The sequence below is a fragment of the Schistocerca cancellata genome, chromosome 3 (assembly GCF_023864275.1).
Source record: "Schistocerca cancellata isolate TAMUIC-IGC-003103 chromosome 3, iqSchCanc2.1, whole genome shotgun sequence".
NCBI classification, from domain to species: domain Eukaryota; kingdom Metazoa; phylum Arthropoda; class Insecta; order Orthoptera; family Acrididae; genus Schistocerca; species Schistocerca cancellata.
Genome location: NC_064628.1, coordinates 875,487,754 through 875,508,132, shown reverse-complemented (window position 1 = coordinate 875,508,132; position 20,379 = coordinate 875,487,754).

The window sequence follows — 20,379 nt, the reverse complement described above, 5'->3', positions numbered from 1 at the left end:
TAAACTGAAGATCACAGCTGCTGAAGATCTCAGTTGCTAATTAATTTAGCTAAGGATAATATCAGCTAACAGGTCAAACTCAGGCAAACGTTAAAGTCCTATTCGTCGCTGATAACGATAGGGGCAAATTTTTAGTGGTTTTTTACTGGGTGAGCCATACTTACAGTTGAATCACGTTAAAAGTGATTTGCCTCGGAAAGGACTGTACCATTAGATAGTGACGTACAGTGCTGCAAGTGCAGTGTTACTAATAATGACAGCTAAAGATAACATGTTATAATTTTTGCTAATGTGCATAGAACTTTTATTCTAGAGGGCACAGTAGATCAGCCTAGTCGGATATGACAACACTGCTAAGCCCACCTAAGCTCTTTACAAAAATGGTTCAAATGGCTCTGATCACTATGGGACTTAACATCTGTGGTCATCAGTCCGCTAGAACTTAGAACTGCTTAAACGTAACTAACCTAAGGACATTACACACAGCCATGCCCGAGGCAGGATTCGAACCTGCGACCGTAGCAGTCACGGGGTTCCAGACTGAAGCGCCTAGAACCGCACGGCCACAACGGCCGGCTAAGCTCTTTACACCCAACCAAATAGTTTCGCTTACTGGCCAAACTTCTGTGCACTCGTCGCGGGTTGGCTACTGTCTCACGCCTGTAGCTGCACAGCGCTGCGTTTTCACCTGCGGTTACCCGGAACATTTTGCTGGATTCGGCATCCTCCAGCCTGATCTGCGTGCTTTAGCCCGTCTCCTATGCCGGTACGCGCATCGTTATGCAGCAGCGCTACCCACTCGCTTCTGGAGTACTAGATATTCGTTCTGGACTGCAGCAGGTACGGATCCACTGTTCTTTTCTGGAAGAGGGGTTACAGTTTTCACTGTCTTCCCCCAACCCCCAAAAAATATGTAATTTGCCTCCACTCTCAAATTTAATGTGCCACAAGCGCCTAGGATTTTAATGATGAGTAGCACAGCCTGTGGCCGAAATTATACCAATTGTGAACATAAAGTAACGAAAGTGAATTTTTTTATGTAATGAATTGGAATTTATTAGTGTACGTAGTTTTTACTTAAACACTATGCACATTTTTAATTATTATCTGGACTCTAGCAAGGAAAAACTAAGAAAGGACGAAGAGGAAGCATGAGAAAAGTAAAGACACACATTAAAGAAGTAATTACTTCATTTTACAATTTAATGATACAAAACTTCCATATAAACTATATTTTTCATAAATATTGTTTCATCATGCACTAAATGACCTTGTGCGCCATGTTCAGAAATATAAAATTTCAAACCACCAAAAGCTCGAACTCTGCTTGGTGTTACATATAACTGACCATGCGTAAAAACTGGTTGCCTTAATAAAATACCACCTTCTTCAAATGTTTGTCCCTGTGACTTAGTAACGGTAACTGCAAACACAGGAACAAGTGGGAAACGTTTCGTATGAAACAAGTGATTTCAGGCGTTCCCCAAGGTAGTGTTATAAGCCCTTTGCTGTTTCTTATCTATATAAACGATTTGGAAGACAATCTGAGTAGCCGTCTTCGCTTGTTTCCAGATGACGCTGTCGTTTATCGACTAATAAAGCCACCAGAAGATCAAAACAAACTGCAAAACGATTTAGAAAAAAATATCTGAATGGTGCGAAAAGTGGCAGTTCCCCAAATAACGAGAAGTGTGAGGTCATCCACATGAGTGCTAACAGGAACTCGTTAAACTTCGGTTACACGATAAATCAGTCTAACCCAAAAGCCGTAAATTCAACTAAATACCTAGGTATTATAATTACGAACAACTTAAATTGGAAAGAACACACAGAAAATGTTGTGGGTAAGGTTAACCGAAGGCTGCGTTTTATTACACTTAGAAAATGTAACAGACGCACTAAGGAGACTGCCTACACTACGCTTGTCTGTCATCTTTTAGAATACTGCTGCGCGGTGTGGGATCCTTACCAGATAGGACTGACGGAGTACATCGAAAAAGTTCAAAGAAAGGCAGCACGTTTTGTATTATCGCGAAATATGGGAGAGAGTGTCACAGAAATGATACAGGATTTGGGTTGGAAATCATTAAAAGATAGGCGTTTTTCGTTGCGACGGAATCTTCTCACGAAATTCCAATCACCAACTTTGTCCTCCGAATGCGAAAATATTTTGTTGACACCGACCTACATAGGGAGGAACGATCACCACGATAAAATAAGGGAAATCAGAGCTCGTACGGAAAGAAATAGGTGTTGATTCTTTCCGCGCGCTATACGCAATTGGAATAATAGAGAATTGTGAAGGTGGTTCGATGAACCCTCTGCCAGGCACTTAAATGTGATTTGCAGAGTATCCATATAGATGTAGAAATTCACAAGGTAAAAGAGTGCCGGGATAACTCATATTTGCCGGCCGTGGTGGCCCGGAGGTTCTAGGCGCTACAGTCTGGAAACGCGCGACCACTACGGTCGCAGGTTCGATCCTGCCTCGGGCATGGGTGTGTGTGATGTCCTTAGGTTAGTTATGTTTAAGTAGTTCTAAATTATAGGGGACTGATGACCGCAGAAGTTAAGTCCCATAGTGCTCAGAGCCATTTGAACCATACGTGGAATCAAAATTACCTTGTCGTGTGCGATTCCAGTTAAAACTAAGCAACCAATAGCATTATTATACTAATATTTTACACTATTGCTCGAATTCTTTCCAACCGCCCGATACCTCTCGCTGAAGTTTGTGTATCTGAAAGCCAGTACCATTGAAATCGCAGTACCACAAATACGACTTTCTGTGCCAAACAAATGCAGGAGGATTGTATAGAACAGCAACATCCTTTGTACATCGCATTCATAGATCTTTTCAAGGCTTTAGACTCAGTATAGAGATGCCTTGTGGAAGATATTAGCTAAAATAGGCTGTCATGTGAAGTACATTAACGTTGTCACTTATAATCCGTCTTGATTGCAAAAATGTTTATTCACATGACCGTTTTCGGTTCCTCTAGAACCATCTTCAGATCTTCAATTTCGGTTACAGGAGTAATCCGTCCAGACGCAGCATGTGAAGGTTGCTGTGTGTGGACGGGTTACTCCTGTAACCGAAATTGAAGATCTGAAGATGGTTCTAGAGGAACCGAAATCAGTCATGTGAATAAACATTTTTGCAATCAAGACGAAATGTAACATTGTATAATCAGTGATTGCGGTATCACATCCGAAATTATGTCTGTTTTTGCAAATACATTGACGTTCTTAGACTACTGAACGATAACATGGATGGCATGGTTCTTGCGAACAATAGCTCTGGGGAGAATTTCGAAATCACAATGGTTGTGATGCAAGTTCGTGTGATAACCACTTTTTCAGTATTTGGAACTACACTTCATCTTGTCGACGGGAAGCTGCCTAAGGGCGTAGAAATGGAATACGGGTTTGGTGGTGGTCTTTTCAATCTCAATAGACTACGGGTCAAGAATAAAGTATCTATTACAGTCATCATTGAACCTCAATATGCAGATGGCAATGTCGTTCCTGCCAACTCAGAGGAAGAAATTGGTTGGTTCAGATGGCTCTGAGCACTATGGGACTTAACATCTGACGTCATCAGTCCGCTAGAACTTAGAACTACTTAATCCTAACTAACCTAAGGGCATCACACACATCCATGCCCGAGGCAGGATTCGGACCTGCGACCGTAGCGGTCGCGCATTTCCAGACTGAAGCTTCTAGAACCGCTCGGCCACACCGGCCGGCTCAGAAGATCAACAAGCTATCCTAAATGAATTTGCTATTGATGCTGAAGTACAATATCGTCCCACATGTGGCATAGCGTCTTTAGGTCATCGTCTGGAAACGTCTTTGATAACCATAACATCGACATTAAAACCAAGCTCTAGGTATACCACGCTGCTGTTATACCATCTCTGACATATGCGAGTGCCCGCATCTCGTGGTCGTGCCGTAGCGTTCTCGCTTCCCACGCCCGGGTTCCCGGGTTCGATTCCCGGTGGGGTCAGGGATTTTCTCTGCCTCGTGATGGCTGGGTGTTGTGTGCTGTCCTTAGGTTAGTTAGGTTTAAGTAGTTCTAAGTTCTAGGGGACTGATGACCATAGATGCTCAGAGCCATTTGAACCACATATGCGAGCGAAGCATGGACTTCTTACAGAAGGCACATACGATGTCTGGATAAGTACTATCAGCGCTGTCCGAGAAGAATCAAATGGTTCAAATGGCTCTGAGCACTATGGGACTTAACATATATGGTCATTAGTCCCCTAGAACTTAGAACTACTTAAACCTAACTAACCTAAGGACAGCACACAACACCCAGTCATCACGAGGCAGAGAAAATCCCTGACCCCGCCGGGAATCGAACCCGGGAAGAGAAGAATCCTAACGGTGAAATCGTAAGATCGGCGCACTGCCATCAGTGTTCTGGAAGAACGAATTCTAACGAGCATTCTAGCCGTGATCATCAAGCATCAGCTGCAGTGGACGAGCCACATTGTTCGTGTGCCTGAATCCCGTCTACCAAAACAAGTTATGTACTCGCGGCTAAACGCTGGTCAAGTAAAACCCTCACGACCACAGAAACGATACAAAGCTTCACTGAAAAACAACATGAAAAGATGTCAAACTGGAACTGATATCTGCGAAACCACTGCACTTAGCCGTCCAGTACGGCGTCGCATTGTTTGGTAACCTACCGCTTCGAGCAACGGAGGCGGAAAACAGAAACTGACAAGCGCAATGCGAAAAAAACATCGGCAACTCCTGAAGATAAGCAATGCTGCGCAGGCATTCCTCACCAGAACAAACGTGAGTCAACAAATCTACAACTACAGGACTGGCCTCTATGATGAGTTAAGAACCCACAGAAACCGAGTTTGGAAGAAGACGATCGTGTCGTCATGGAGTGATAGACCGTCAGATATCATTTAATACGCATTCTGGTCCCATTAAGCAATGCTTCTTTTGTGTTTATATTTCTAATAAGAAGAACAGTTTCAAATTTTATCATGACGGCGGCAGATGAACACAAAGTTAGTTCCGTTTACTCTTAGACAAAGTAAGCGAAAAAATGACGCCAGTAAATAAAATATTAACAGAATCTTCCGTCGGTTCTTGGTAGAACAACATTATAATAAATGAAAAGCACCAGTTTGCTTTTGTTCTACAATATTACTTTTATTGTTAACCGGTAAATGTCTGAAGATGGCCTTGTAAGCCGAAAACCGGTTAACAATGAAAGTAAACCAGTAAATAACGTTATGTATAGTCTGTGTTCCCCCGAAGGTTTCATTACTACGATATTTTGCTTTCAACTGCTGACAACATCAACAACGACATAGTAGTTGCGGCACTGTAGCCACTGTAGCTAGAATGCGATTTCATGAAACGTTGCTGTTTTCGTGTGTCATTCCTAATATAGTACCTGATCAGTTGGTAGTAATGTGAGAGATAGAGGAAAACATTTCTCGTGTGTTTGTGTTTACTACGATGTATCATGCAGCGTAACTTGCTGTGACAATGCGAGAGAGAGAGAGAGAGAGAGACAAAGATATTGTTTACTACTCTGTGGCGGTCAGCGCTCACATAATTATTCTTAGGATATAGAGCTCTTGTTCTTGTTAAGAGTAATTTTACAAGAAGAGAGCCATTCTTGTGATGTAAAAATCGACGCCATTGCGAGTTTTTGATTCACATTGTAAAATACATATGTGTATGGAAGGAAATCAGTTAATAGAACAATAAAATATTGTTCATTTCAAGAAGGTACGTGTTATTCTACAACCAGCGTATACTTCTATTGTGATTTAATAATAAATACCACCTTGAGAACAGTTCCGCCGAGAGCGTTCAGTTCTTGTGAAATACTTCGATGCTTTCTTCGGAAAAGAAGTCACTTCATGGACCATTCAAACCCACAATTGTACCTGAACATTTCTCAGAACTGAAAGCAATCTGATTGCTATGCAACAGAGCCCCGAAGAATATTTCTCCGTACTTTGGTTACCACTTTCAGCTCAACACGGTATCTGCAGCAGCTGGAGCAGATTTCTACAACAGCGGAAGCGTGTAATCGCTATCAGTTTCACACATCGCCCTGTGTACGCTGTATATTCACAACAGCGAACATACAGTTAATCACACACATAGAAAGACAATACAAGGTGGTGTGGGAAACATTTCAGTATAAAGGTCCTGTAGAGCTAAACAGTAGTAAACAATGAAACTTCCTGGCAGATCAAAACTGTGCGCCCGACCGAGACTCGAACTCGGGACCTTTGCCTTTCGTGGGCAAGTGCTGTACCATCTGAGCTACCCAAGCACGACTCACGCACGGTCCTCACAGCTTTACTTCTGCCAGTATCTCGTCTCCTACCTTCCAAACCTTACAGAAGCTCTCCTGCCAACCTTGCAGAACTAGCACTCCTGGAAGAAAGGATACTGCGGAGACATGGCTTAGCCACAACCTGGGGGATGTTTCCAGAATGAGATTTTCACTCTGCAGCGGAGTGTGCGCAGATATGAAACTTCCTGGCAGATTAAAACAGTGTGCCCGACCGAGACTCGAACTCGGGACCTTTGCCTTTCACGGGCAAGTGCTCTACCATTTGAGTCTCGGTCGGGCACATAGTTTTAATTTGCCAGGAAGTTTCATTTCAGCGCACACTCCGCTGCAGGGTGAAAATCTCATTCCAGTAGTAAACAATTTTTTTTTTTCAAAGGAGCCTTTATACTACGTCCTTCCATTTCTCTTCACGGCTACGAACGCACATGATTTTTTTTTCATCAATGGCAAAGTAGCTTTTGAAGCCCGAAAGTGAGGAACCTCTTTTAGTTGGTTCACGACTGAAACGTTTCATGCACCTCGGTTTGTGTGAAATACTGCACATAACGTTTCACTTCTCCTTAACAGTACGTGATTATCTGCACACGTTGAGAAGTAAGGCTATGTGTTATACCAAATTGCTGCCGCTGACAAGACATGAAACTTCGTTATGCATTGAACCGCCCTCATAAACTTCGTGACTTACCCAAGTAAGAAATTCAAGAATCAAGATTTTTAAGTCGGTCCGTCAGCTAATGGACGCAGACCCAGCCGTATTAAACGCTGTGCTAGGCACTTGGGAGGCGAGCATTCGCGATTCGCGGTACACTTGTCGCCCGTCGGCCGGCGCTCGGCTCCAGCAGTTTCCGCACGGGCGTGCAATTAGCGTCGTGCCATTTGGCTCATTCAGAGGCGGCAAGGGGCAAATTGGAGCTAAATAGATTTTACGGTTCTGGGGCGAAGCGGCCGCGAGTCCCGACCGAGGGCGCAGCTTAGTTATAACCGCAGCCATGCAAATTTGTCCAGTTTTACAAACGCACAATTGTGCTCGCCCCGCGGAGGGTCATTTGCAATTCGGAAAATAAAGTGCGGGTGAAATGGCGTTTGGTTCATGCAAAATTCATTTGTTCACAAAACAAAAGGCTGACTTACTGGTATTCGTGCGGTTATTGTCGTTAATCTCGTGTGGGCCGCCGCCTGAGTTTAACGACGCAGAACGCTGCAGAAGATGGCTGACTTCAGTCGCGAACAAGTCTGAGCACAAAAACATTTTCTGTGACAGTCACGTGTCATAATGGAAGAGTACAGGATTAGCTGTATCTACCTTCGAGGTTTCAGACGATGACTCGGCGATAACTACAAGACATACTGAAAATACGTGGATATCAGTGGATAGAACATCTTCAAGTATTTAACTCATATAATGACTTTTCTGGAGACTAGAAATCTACTTTGTAGGAATCAGCATCGGTTTAGAAAAAGACGATTGTGTGGAACCCAGCTCGCCCTATTCGTCCACGAGACTCAGAGGCCCATAGACACGGGTTCCCAGGTAGATGCCGCAAGACGTTCGATACAGTTCCCCCCAGTAGTTTAATGAACAAAGTAAGAGCAAGCATATGGACTATCAGACCATTTGTTTGGATTTAAGAAAAATGAAATGATCATATGGCATTGTTGGCCGGAAGGCCCCATGCGGGGAAGTTCGGCCGCCGTATTGCAAGTCCTCTGTAGTTGACGCCACTTCGTCGACTTCCGAGTCAATGATGATGAAAGACACACAACACCCAGTAATCACGAGGTAGCATCCCTAACCCCGCCGGGAATCGAACCCGGGACCATGTGCGCGGGAAGCGAGAACGCTACCACAAGACCACGAGCTACGGACTGGATTGAAGAGGCAACAGAACACAGCATGTCATTCTCAATGGAGAGAAGTCTTCCGAAGTAAGAGTGATTTCAGTTGTGCCGCAGGGGAGTGTCGTAGGGCCGTTGCTGTACACAATATGCATAAATGACCTCATGGATAACATCGGAAGTTCACTGAGGCATTTGAGGATGATGTTGTAGTATATGAGAGGTTGTAACAATGAAAAATTGTACTCAGATGTAGGAGGATCTGCAACGAATTGGCGCATGGTGCAGGGAGTGGCAATTGAATCTCAATGTAGACAACTGTGATGTGCTGCGAATACACAGAAAGAAAGATCCTTTATCATTTAGCTACAATATAGCAGGTCAGCAACTGGAAGCAGTTAATTCCATAAATTATCTGGGAGTAGGCATTAGGAGTGATTTAAAATGGAATGACCATATAAAATTAATCGTCGGTAAAGGAGATGCCAGACTGAGATTTACTGGAAGAATCCTAAGGAAATGCAGTCCGAAAACAAAGGAAGTAGGTTACAGTACATTTGTTCGCCCACTGCTTGGATACTGCTCACCGGCGTGGGATCCGTACCAGATAAGGTTGATAGAAGAGATAGAGAAGATCCAACGGAGAGCAGCACGCTTCGTTACAGGATCATTTAGTAGTCGCGAAAGCGTTACGGAGATGATAGATAAACTCCAGTGGAAGACTCTGCAGGAGAGACGCTCAGTAGCTCGGTACGGGCTTTTGTTGAAGTTTCGAGAACATACCTTGACCGAGGAGTCAATCAGTATATAGCTCCCTCCTACGTATATCTCGCGAAGAGACCATGAGGATAAAATCAGAGAGATTAGAGCCCACACCGAGGCATACCGACTACCTTTCTTTCCACGAACAATACGAGACTGGAATAGAACCGATAGAGTAACTCAAGCTACCCTCCGCCACACACCGTCGGGTGGCTTGCGGAGTATTGATGTAGATATAGATGTAGATACTCCAGGTTCTCCGTATGGTCGCTGCGAACAGCCCTAGCTAAACATCGACAGAGCTATATCAATAAAAAATCTCAGCTGACGGCTTAAGCAAAACTGAAAGTCAGACCTGGGACCAACAAGACCATTTCATAACTTGGCAACTACTCCTGCACCTTACTGATGTCTTTAGACGTCCGTTCTACCTTGACCATCAGGGATTGGGACAAATCTGCCACGGTCCTCATCAAAACCACCAGGCAAAATCTCGACCTGACAATGCGTTCCAATCTGGTGCCGACGAGATGGTGTAGACGAAATAGCTCCCATTCGTTCGACCACTTGTTTGTCTGTTGTATCAATGTTTGACACCAACATGGCGTGACCGTCAGTGTGTGAGGTGATATAAAAGCTAAAGATTTTGCTGGAGTGTTCTCCTCTATATCCATTTCCTGATTCTTGATTTTAATTGTGAGTGCCATGTTAACCTCGTGCAACCCCATCAGCTCCACGATTTGATGTGATCGAAGACGACAGAGTGCTCCAACGGCCGAGGTGAGCGTTAACACAGAGGACGTCTGAGTTCCGCGGTTACACCAGCAAATGCGCTGCCACCGCTGTCTGTCAGCTTGACTATGACGCATGCGCTGAGTACTCGCCGTGCGCTGTATATTGCGAAATAGAGCAAGTCTTCTTCAGTCTTCAGTGGCTTACCTGAAGAAGACTGGCAGGTGCCCAGTCGAAATACCGTGCTAAGGATTAAACGACGACGGGCTACAAGTCCGATATCTTTTTGAACATTCAATTCGCCGGGAAAATTTTAAAATTCAGGTCATTTAAACAGTGTTCTATGTGGTGTCACCGCCAGACACCACACTTGCTAGGTGGTAGCCTTTAAATCGGCCGCGGTCCGCTAGTATACGTCGGACCCGCGTGTCGCCACTGTCAGTGATTGCAAACCGAGCGCCGTCACACGGCAGGTCTAGAGACACTTCCTAACACTCGCCTCAGTTGTACAGACGACTTTGCTAGCGATGCTACACTGACAACTACGCTCTCATTTGCCGAGACGATAGTTAGCATAGCCTTCAGCTACGTCATTTGCTACGACCTAGCAAGGCGCCATTACCAGTTTATATTGAGATTATATAATGTATCAACAAGAGCGATGTTCTCCAATTATGGATTAAAGTTAAGTATTCTACCAGTTACCTCCTTTTTTTACTAGACTCAACTCCTATAACTGTTCCAGACCTCACGCCAGCCTGCGTGAGCTTAAACGCGTGCATTTCGGCCTCCTCTAGCTATTCGGTGTTGGCTCTTCTGCCAACACATCATTTATATGTGAAAGTTGTGCATCACACTGTGAGTTCGGGTGCGCCACAAGTGTGGGAAAAACGGACGTTTCACATTCGTCGTCCATGTGTTTATGCGCACACATGTGTCAAAAATGTTATCGTACTTTAAGTACGAAAGTCAATAAACTGCAATAGCAGTTGATTCCGACCAGCCCATCTCTAGCAGGACTCGACGCAACGATATTATCGTCGTCAAACGAATTAAGCATACATCAAGAGGACACAGCAGATGGATTTTGAGTTTGACGGATCGAAAATGGTTTTTATAACCTCTTGAGTGAGTAGATGTTCTGATACGGGTTGGATTGTTTGGGGGAAGAGACCAGACAGAGAGTTCATCGGTCGCATCGAATTAGGGAAGGACGTCGGCCATGCCCTTTCAAAGGAACCAACCCGGCATTTGGCTGGAGCGATTTAGGGAAATCACGGGAAACCTAAATCATGATCTTCGTTGATCCATTATGGATCGTGGGACGGCGGCTGGCATGAACTTCTTGATGCAATAATTTACCAACAGCCGTACGTATTGTAGAAAATTATTTTATTCTATGAACTTCTATGAGCTACCAGTTTCGGCATTACATTGATGCCATCTTCAGGCCCCACCAGTCATAGTCGTAAAATCGCTATACACGGAAGGAGCCATATAACTGGATCCGTGAATCAAATCGTCCTGCAACAGCTCTTGGTGGCCAGGTGACACGGAGTCACGGATCCAGTTTTATGGCTCCTTCCGTGTATAGCGATTTTACGACTATGACGACTGGGGCCTGAAGATGGCATCAATGTAGTACCGAAACTGGTAGCACATAGAAGTTCATAAAATAAAATAAATTTCTACAATACATACGGCTGTTGGTAAATTATTGCATCAAGAAACTAAGTCAGGATGGCCGGACTCGGGATTGAACCGCCGTCCTCCCGAATGCGAGTCCAGTGTGCTAGCCACTGCGCCACCTCGCTCGGTGCTCTGATACGGTTTTGAGTTAAATATTTACGCACATTCGTGGTCAAAAGCCATCTCATCAAAGCTTGTTTACCGGGAGAGGTGGCACAGCGATTAGCACACTGGACTAGTGTTCGGAAGGACGACGGTTAAAAACCCGCGTTTTGCCATCCTGATTTAGATTTTCCGTGGTTTCCCTAAATCGCTCAGGCAAATGCCAGGCTGGTTCCTTTGAAAGGGCACGGCGGACTTCCTTCCCCATCCTTCCCTAATCCGATGGGACCGATGACCTGGCTGTCGCCTCCCCAAAATCAACCAACCAACCAACCAAAGCTCGTTTCCTTACTAACGAACCTAGGTGTAGGTATATCAGCCACGTTCCGATCTGGATGATACCTTTATACACACTGTGCACCTTCAAGGTTAATACCTGCATCTAATTGAAAGTTTGGGACAAAAATAGGCTTAACTAAGCGCACGCATCGTTCAGAAAGCTGAAAATGTAATTGGGATTTATAACCCGATGTTACTCAATCTGTATATTGAGCAAGCAGTGAAGGAAACAAAAGAAAAATTCGGAGTAGGAATTAAAATCCATGGAGAAGAAATAAAAACTTTGAGGTTCGCCGATGACATTGTAATTCTGTCACAGACAGTAAAGGACCTGGAAGAGCACCTGAACGGAATGGACAGTGTCGTGAAAGGAGGATATAAGATGAACATCAACAAAAGCAAAACGAGGATAATGGAATGTTGTCGAACTAAATCAGGTGATGCTGGGGAAATTAGATTAGGAAATGAAGCGCTTAAAGTAGTATATGAGTTTTGCTGTTTGGGGAGCAAAATAACTGATGATTGTCGAAGTTTTTTTTGGTCATCAGTCTACTGACTGGTTTGATGCGGCCCGCCACGAATTCCTTTCCTGTGCTAACCTCTTCATCTCAGAGTAGCACTTGCAACCTACGTCCTCAGTTATTTGCTTGACATATTCCAATCTCAGTCTTTCTCTACAGTTTTTGCCCTCTACAGCTCCCTCTAGTACCATGGAAGTCATTCCCTCATGTCTTAGCAGATGTCCTATCATCCTGTCCCTTCTCCTTATCAGTGTTTTCCACATATTCTTTTCCTCTCCGATTCTGCGTAGAACCTCCTCATTCCTTACCTTATCAGTCCACCTAATTTTCAACATTCGTCTATAGCACCACATCTCAAATGCTTCGACTCTCTTCTGTTCCGGTTTTCCCACAGTCCATGTTTCACTACCATACAATGCTGTACTCCAGACGTACATCCTCAGAAATTTCTTCCTCAAATTAAGGCCGGTATTTGATATTAGTAGACTTCTCTTGGCCAGAAATGCCTTTTTTGCCATAGCGAGTCTGCTTTTGATGTCCTCCTTGCTCCGTCCGTCATTGGTTATTTTACTGCCTAGGTAGCAGAATTCCTTAACTTCATTGACTTCGTGACCATCAATCCTAATGTTATGTTTCTCGCTGTTCTCATTTCTACTACTTCTCATTACCTTCGTCTTTCTCCAATTTACTCTCAAACCATACTGTGTACTCATTAGACTGTTCATTCCGTTCAGCAGATCATTTAATTCTTCTTCACTTTCACTCAGGATAGCAATGTCATGAGCGAATCGTATCGTTGATATCCTTTCACCTTGTCGAAGTAGAGAGGTTATAAAATGTAGACTGGCAGTGGCAAGGAAAGCGTTTGTGAAGAAGAGAAATTTGTGAACATCGAGTATAGATTTAAGTGTCAGGAAGTCTTTTCTGAAAGTATTTGTGTGGAGTGTAGCCATGTGTGGAAGTGAAACATGGACGATAAATAGTTTGGACAAGAAGAGAATAGAAGCTTTGGAAATGTGGTGCTACAGAAAATGCTGAAGATTAGATGTGTAGATGATACAACTAATGAGAAAGTATTGAACAGAGTTAGGGAGAAAAGAAATTTGTGGCACACCTTGACTAGAAGAAAGGATCGCTTGGTAGGACGTGTTCTGACGCATCAAGGGATCACCAATTTAGTATTGGAGGGCAACGTGGAGGGTAAAAATCGTAGAGGGAGACCAAGAGATGAATACACTAAACAGATTCAGAAGGATGTAGGTTGCACAGGATAGAGTAGCATGGAGAGCTGCATCAAACCAGTCTCCGGACTGAAGACCACAACAACAACAACAACAACAACAACCCTCAGCTAGTTATATGACTAACAGAACATGATCTGATAATGCTCTACAGTGTTTTAAAAACCTGCGTCTCGTCGGCGTGCCATTGGCACACGTGCCCCGCGAAAAGCGCTTCCATCACGGCGAGCGAGAACCAGGGTCGCGCTGGACCGTACGTGACGAGTAAACAAAGCGCGCACCGCCTCGTTGGAGCTGCGAAATTAGCATTTCGGTTTCATTCCGTGCGATATGTACATAGCGAAACATTTATTTGAATTTATCACCCAACCAGAGACGGATGTGAATGAGGAGCTGCGGCACTAATTGCAAACAGGAAGTCACAGGTGTCAGCTGCCCCCCTTTTTTTCCTTTTGTTTTCGACGTGCGTAATTCAGTGTGAGTGACGTGGCATTGTAAGAGGGCAGAGGTGGCGCTTGCGTCCAGCACGCAGCCCGCATACGGCGGAAGGCGCATACTAATTGCACTCAAAACGGGCGCAGCTTTGTGCGGACTTAATTGGACGGCGGGTGGGGTGTGACTAATGAGATGAGATGAGGCAGTCGGGCGCGTGCCTCTGGCCGACCAAGCCTAATCAGCGCCGCGACGTGAACTGTTGCGTCACTTTTAGTTCCGACCGGCCTGCAACACGAGCGCATGAAGTGGGTGTCCGGAATTAGTCAGTCATCTCTTTAGCGAAAGGTGATGGTGGTGGTGATACATTTGAAAGAGGGAGACATAGGTGTTGTAAAGCAGTAATATGCCGTATTCCGACAAATAACATCGACAGCATTATCATCATCTTGTTGATGCAATTGAGTCATTCTGGCTGATTATGGCGAGCCACTGTCATCATGTACTATGCACCATTAAACATGCCACATGATGATATTTATTTGTCATAGCCAGAGTAGTTCAACTTGTGAAAATCAGGTGGTGTCAGTCATGAAACTAGAGACTGGTGTGGTGCGGCCCGCAACAACTTTCTCCTCTGTGCTAACCTCTTCATCTCGCAGCAACACTTGCAGCCTAACTCCTCAATTGTTTTTTGGACATATTCATATCCGTCTAGTACCACGGAAGTTATTCCTTGATGTCTTAACAGATGTCCTATCATAGTGTCCCTTCTTCTTGTCAGCGTTTTCCGTATGTTCCTCTCCTCGTTGGTTCCCCATTTCTTATTTTGTAAGACAACCTAATTTTGAACCTCCTTCAATAACACGACATCTCAAACGATTCGCTTCCCTTCTTTTCTGGTTTCCCCAGCATGTTTCCCTACCGAAGATGATGTGCTCCAAATGCACATTCTCAGTAACTTCATTCTCATCTGAGGCAGATGTTTGATACCAGTCGTTGAACAAAGTAAATTCATATCGTGTTCTCTGACGACCACATCTTTCTTTTATAAATACTTAAAAGTTTTGGAGAACTATCTGCACAAAATTTACCGTGGATGTATTTGCTTGGCAGCCCAACATCCTGATCGTTATTGTCTGTGCTAAATTCTCCTGCTGAGAAGAGTGTGCCAAATAGAAAATAATAACGCTTTCAACATAAATTAAAATTAACCGGCTCCCTTAAAATCATTATCACAACCACACACACACACACACACACACACACATATATATATATATATATATATATATATATATATATATATATATATATAGCGTGAATCACCTAAAACTTGCATCGCAAATATCGCCGAAATGGAAAGTGCTATTAACGTGCGGTTTTCACAGAATGCATTGGTAGTCAGGGGCTTGTATCGTTACCCAATAAACAGAGTCTAATAGGACTTAGAATGAGTATTTCTTGTGGAAACATACAGTTTTTTTGTATGGAACAATGCCTATTCATATTAACAGACTAATCGTAGGGTAAATTAGACTGTCAGTTGTGTTTGTTGCAAGATTCTAGAGCAAGTCGTTTACGATATATCGTGTTTTGAAAAGTTTCCGCACGACACTTGTTTGGGCTATTCAACCTGCATAGTTGCCAGGTACGATGTTGTTTGCTTACAGAGTGTTTGTGTATTCCTTGAGTGCGCTACGACTTGCTAGTCAGTCAGTGTTTGGCAGTCCAAGCAGAAGGTCGTGAGTGGTCGATGGGATTAACCAATGCAGCAAAAGCCGAGATGTTCGTGGTGTATGGAGAATGTAGGAAGAATGCAGTTCGTTCTTGTACGGTGTAAGTGGAAAGATATCACAATAGACGTCAACCATCTCGGAAATTATTTATCAATATCTTTGACCAGTAAAGTAGTAGCGTAATACCTAGACAACGCAACAGGCAACGTAACAGAAACAAGTGGCGACGGAGGAGAGCGAAATTAATGTTCTTGCTGCTGTTGGAGTTAGTCCACAAGTTATCTCCCGCACAATCGTACGAGGAAGTGGCATGAGTCAGTCAAGTGTACTACGCATTCTCCATTGGCATAGATTCCATTCTTATGACATCTCTCTCCACCAAGAGTGGTATGGAGACGATTATGAGAATCTTGTTCAATGACAAAGCCACATTTTTGAATCCTGCCAGGAAAAACGCCGAACTACAGTCTGGAACAGCGCGACCGCTACGGTCGCAGGTCCGAATCCTGCCTCTGGCATGGATTTGTGTGATGTCCTTAGGTTAGTTAGGTTTAAGTAATTCTAAGTTCTAGAAGACTGATGACCTCAGAAGTTAAGTCCCATAGTGCTCAGAGCCATTTCAGTGTCCACGAAGTGCAAACGTGAAGTGTGAGATAGTGAATCATCAGCTCACAGGCTTGTTTTTCATAGACACAACACTGAACGTACACAAGTATCGCAGCCTCCTATCAGACCAGCTTCCACAGATGCTGGATGAAGTTCTTCTGCAGACTAGGAACAGCCTGTGGTATCAACATGATGGCTTTCTAGCTCATATTGTACGAAGTACTACCCCATGCGTTCATGCAAGAAACAAGAAACAGCAGCAACATTCCAATTAATGTCAATTAATTCCACTTCCGCAGTATATGGGGTGTAAATTTTAGGTGATTCACCATGGATTTCTCAATCAAGCCTTGGCGCTGTGGTCACACCAGTTCCCAGCAGATCACCCAAGTTAAATGTTCTCCGGCTTGGCTAGCATGTGGGTTGGTGACCATCCAGATGTGCAAAGTGCTGTTGGTGAGCAGGATGCATTCATCCCATCTGAATCCAAATGAGGAGCTACGCGACTGAGGAGTAATAGCTCAGATCACGAAAACTGACAATGGCCCTCAGAGTCACCTGCCCCTCCATATCCACTGATGCCTAGGCGGTGAGGATGATACAGCAGTCGGTACCGGTGGACATTTATGTCCTGTTTGGATGGGGTAAGGGTTTGCAAGGAGGAATAGTCAATATCCAGGGATATGACAGGAACCATCATTTGAAGCAAAACACGGGCTCTAAAATGCCTCTTTTGTGAGCTATCTAACCTTCATTTTAGAAATTGTGGAAGAAATTTCTTCTATTGTAAGCTGTTTGCTTTCCATATTTTGAGCGGTAGGAAAATGAACCCAAACAACATCAAAAAATTGAGTGAACTTGGACTCTAACGCGCATAGCCAGGCCTGTGAGCACTTATTCAGCAGAAGAGATATGTTTCCCACTAGCTAAGCTGAACGTGTGCTCATAGCTCTTATAGTATGGACCTTAGAGCCCATGTATACTAGACATTTTTTCTTATTTCTTCTCAAAATAGGGAAAGCAAAGAGCTTTTGTAAGAGAGATTTATTTCACAGTGTCCAAGGTGAAGAAATCGCCGTAACTCTTAAGGTATGCATTACAGAGCTCTCGTTTGAATAATCATTCCTGTCATATGACTGAATCTTGACCATTCCTCCTGCTACACATTGTGTAAATATATACTAGGCTTTTCCATGAAGCTTCACCCATGACTGCATTTCACATATGTATACAGGGTGAAAAATATTTAAACCGACAAACTCTGGGAGGTTGTAGGGGACATCAAAACAAATATTTTCCCTAATGTCTTTTTTTCCTGTGAGGAGTATTTAAACCGGTAGAGGAAGATTTCTCTGGCGACAAATTAATTAAACCAACCAACACTTTTCCATTTTTTTATGACCAAGAGACAACACATTAACACAACCCAATTTCAATTACAGTAGATTTTCAAAAATTCCTCCATTGACACGTAAACAAAGGTTACACCGATGGATCATGTTCTGTCTGACACGGGCAAAAACCCCAGGAGTATCCTGAATTGTTCCTGCTGCTGCTGCTACTATCCGGGCAACCAGATCCTCTTCTGATGCAACAGGAGTTGTGTAAACAAGTTTGCGCATCTCTCCCCACACAAAAAAGTCCAGAGGGGACATATCTGGAGATCGAGCAGGCCATGGTACAGGACCACCTCTGCCGATGCACGTTTCTGGGAAGCGTCGGTCCAGGAACAGACGCACACGACGACTGAAATGTGCCGGCGCCCCGTCATGTTGGAACCACATGCGTTGTCTTGTAGGGAGCGGGACGTCTTCCAGCAATTCTGGCAATGCTCTGGCGAGAAAATTGTAATAGTGCCTGCCATTTAATGGCCTAAGTAGCAGATACGGCCCAATTAAACAGTCCCCAACAACACCGACCCACACATTAACGAATAACCGTACTTGATGGGCGCTAGTAACTGTGGCATGTGGGTTATCCAAACAAGCGAATTGTGCATGTTGAAGACTCCATCACGCCCGAACGTTGCTTCATCGGTAAAAAACACAGAGGATGGAAACGTAGGATGCATTTCACACTGTTCCAGGTACCACTGCGAAAACTGTGCTCTGGGCGGATAATCAACTGGTTCCAGGTTGTGGACATGCTGTAAGTGAAATGGACGTAACAATTGTTCTCGAAGGACTGTTCTTACATTCGTCTCATTCGTCCCCATGTTACGTGCAAGTGCACGAGTGCTAATTGACGGATCCCGCTCCACATACTGCAAGGCAGCTTCCACAAATTGCAGCGTTCATACTGTGCGACGGCGTCCCTGTCCAGGTAATCTCCTAAATGACCCGGTCTCATGCAAAAGTTGGTACACAGCAACAAAGGTCGAATGATGCGGGATATGGCGATTAGGATATTGCTGTGCAGCTTGTCCGTTGTGGTGCGCTACGTAGTATGCACCAACCATATCAGTGTACTCACTCCAGGTGTATCGCTGCAATAGTAAACAGAGACAATGCACTACTACACTGGTGGACAGCAGTTGCCTACAACTGAAGAGCTTAATACGCCCTCTAACAATTGAAGAGCGTAATACGGCCTCTAACAATTGAAGATCGTAATACGGCCTCTAACAACTGAAGATCGTAATACGGCCTCCACCGGTTTCAATAATCCTCATAGGAAAAAATGACATTAGGGAAAAATATTTGTTTTGATGACCCCTACAACCTCCCAGAGTTTGTCGGTTTAAATACTTTTCACCCTGTATAACACACTCATCTTCCCCGCTTTGTAACTACCTCTTTCTCCTTCTGTCTATCATCATCGTACTTCTATCAGTCTATCTCCTCCTCCCCATTCTCTCTGTCTCCTCTCTTTGTCCATTTTCTCCACCCTCTCTCTCTGACCATATCTCCTTCCCCCTCCCTCTGACCACATCGTACATTGCCCTCTCTTTTTCCAACTTCAACTTCCCCTCTTTCTTTTCCACCAGCTCATGAGATGTCCACATCTTCAACCTGTCTCATGCATGTCACAATTCTCGCCTCAAACTGCCTATTACCACCTTCATCTCACCATCCATTCCATCTTTCAGCATCTCAACCTGTCTCCAGCTATGCTCATCAACACATGTGACCTTTGCAGTACAGTTCAATGAAGGGGGCCAATACTACTCCCAAAACATGTTTGCGATGTGTAACAGGTTACACTTCAGGGGCTTCATAACATTTATTTGCCCCTGATGTACAGGCAGCCATAGAAATTGTGTCAATGAAGCAGGACAATAATGTTCCAATGCGATACCTTATCATGCAGGGCATCTTCATCTTACCTACCCCTGATGTATAGGTTGCACTCCAAAGCAGCCTAATCAGGCATGCCGATGTTATTTGTACACAATGTACCTGTTGTGCAGGGCAGTTGCCGATGTTATTTCTACACAATGTAGCTGTTGTGCAGGGCAATCTATATGCTAGGGGCTGGGAAAAACACGTTCTCCACTCCTATTGAATCTAGGAGGTTATAAATCCCACAGGGCTGATACTCACAATATGTGATGTTCCCATGCTAAACTTGGTTGAAATCGATCTAAGGGTTTGGGAGGAGATCCCAGGCATACAGACATACACTCTGCCCTATACATAAAAAATATGTGTACAGTGTGGCCCTCTTACGAGTCGCCTGCTGCGTTTCTGATTTTTCAGTAGAAATTGGCAATTTCGTTTCTGCTGTGAGTAGCTAGTGCCATGCCAAACAAATAATGCTGATCACATCTTCCAGTCACTGCTTAATGTGAATGGAAAATGTCAATTTGTTCCTGTTTGAAACAAAAGAATGTAAAATGGAGTTTTATGTGCCCATACGATAGTGAAGTCCCAGATTAGTCTAGTGCAATATTTGTGTTGTCGATATATCTTAAGAGGGACAGTAAAAGGCGAAGAACAACCAGTATTCCAGCAACGACTGAACACTGATGCTTCATGACTGTAGCCTCCGGTGCAGAGTGGGGTGGTGCTGTCACTGCAATCTTCGTG